The following is a 2131-nucleotide window of genomic DNA, read 5'->3' as shown; positions in this document are numbered from 1 at the left end:
GTCCTGGAACTTACTCTGTAGACCAGGCTGGACTCGAACTCAGAAATCTGCCTGCCTCTGCCTCCCAAGTGCTGGGATTAAAGGCGTGTGCCCAGCAACACACATACTTTTAATCCAGATCTTGAGGCACCCCTTTTATCTGGTTACCACCTCATTTCTGTATCATCTGTGCAAGCAGAAAATTTCTCAAACAAACAAAATGAAGGCTACATTGGATCGTGGCAAAAGGCAATCTCAGCCAATGAATCCGTTTCCAGACTTGAGCCAGTTTGCAGTCCCAGAACCCCTTGAATGAAGTAGTGGCCAGGTTCCCCTGAGGAACGACCTTGCTAAGACACCTAACAGTTAGCCTTTTTGTTTGTTTGTTTGTTTGTTTGTTTTTCGAGACAGGGTTTCTCTGTGTAGCTCTGGCTGTCCTGGAACTTACTCTGTAGACCAGGCCAACCTTGAACTCAGAAATCCGCCTGCCTCTGCCTCCCGAGTACTGGGATTAAAGGCGTGTGCCACCATGCCCAGCTTAACAGCCTTTTACTGTTAGCCTTTCTCCAGTTCTTCCCCAGAGGGACCTATGGCCTTTTACAAGGGCAACTGTACACTGGGGGAAAGGAAATAATCAGACTTTTCAGGGTCTATTGGATACTGGCTCTGAATTGAAACTGATTCCAGAAGATGCCAAGAAACATGTGGCAGCCGGGCATGGTAGCACACGCCTTTAATCCCAGCACTTGGGAGGCTGAGGCAGGCAGATTTCTGAGTTTGAGGTCAGTCTGGTCTACAAAGTGAGTTCCAGTTCAGCCATGGCTATACAGAGAAACCCAGTCTCAAAAAACCAAAAAAAAAAAAAAAAAAAAAAAAAAAAAAAAAAAAAAAAAAAAAAAGAAAAGAAAAGAAACATTGTGGCCCTCAAGTTAAAGTAGGGTCTTAATGGAGGACAGGTGATTAATGGAGTTTTGACTGATGTCTGACTCATAGTAGGTCCAGTAGTTCCCAGAACACATCCTGCGGTCATTTCCCCAGTTCCAGAATGTATAAAGAGATAGATATACTTACAATTGGCAGAACTTTGGGGTGTGGGTGGGATATCATTGTGGAGACGGGGCAGGGGTGAAGGGAGGAAGTATGGGAAGTTGAACAGTTAGACGGTGGGCTGGAAGGGGATAAAGTCTAGAGTGTAAAAAAAAAATAAAAAAAATTTTAAAAGCTGGGTGTGGTGGCACATGCCTTTAATTCTAGTAATCCCAACACTTAGGAGTCAGAGGCAGGCAGATTTCTGAGTTTGAGGCCAGCCTGGTCTACAGAGTGAGTGAGTTCCAGGACAGCCAGGGCTATACAGAGGAACCAAAAAAAAAAAATTATAAAAAGTTGTCAGAATTTTCACATTGGTTCCCTGACCCATGGAGTGAGGGCTATTGTGTAAAATGTAAGCCTTTAGAGTTGCCTCTGCCAAAGAAAATAGTGAATCAAAAACAGTATCTATCGTATTCCTGGAGGAATTGCAGAAATTACTGCCACCATCAAGGACTTGCAAGATGCAGGGATGGTGGTTCCCACCACATCTCCCTTTTACTCTCCTATCTGCCAGTGCTGAAGACAGATGGATCATGGAGAATGACAGTTGACTATAGAAAACTAAATCAGGTAGTAACTCCAAATGCAGTTGCTGTGCCAGATAGTTTCCTTACTTGAGCACATTAACACATCTCCTGGTACATGGGATGCAGCTATCCATCTAGCAAATGCCTTCTTCTTAGTACCTGTCCATAAGGACCACCAGAAGCAATTTGCTTTCAGTTGGCAAGGCCAGCAGTATACCTTTACAGTTTTTCCTCAAGGATATATTAACTCTCCTGCCTTGTGTCATAACTTAGAAGGCAACTTGATCATCTGTCTCTTCCACAAAATATCACATTGGGGCACTATATTGATTAGATGCTGATTAGACCATGTGAGCAGAAGGTAGCAATCACTATGTACTCATTTGTAACACACATACTTATCAGAGGATGGGAAATAAATCCAACCAAAATTCAAGGACCATCTACCTTATTGAAATTCTTAGGAGTCCAGTGGCGTCAGGCGTGTAGAGATATTGCTTCTAAGGTGAAGGATAACTTATTATACCTGGCCCTTG

Source organism: Mus pahari, chromosome 3 (assembly GCF_900095145.1).
Source record: "Mus pahari chromosome 3, PAHARI_EIJ_v1.1, whole genome shotgun sequence".
Taxonomy (NCBI): Eukaryota; Metazoa; Chordata; class Mammalia; order Rodentia; family Muridae; genus Mus; species Mus pahari.
The sequence above is the reverse complement of the archived record's forward strand: the minus strand, read 5'-3'. Positions refer to the sequence as shown.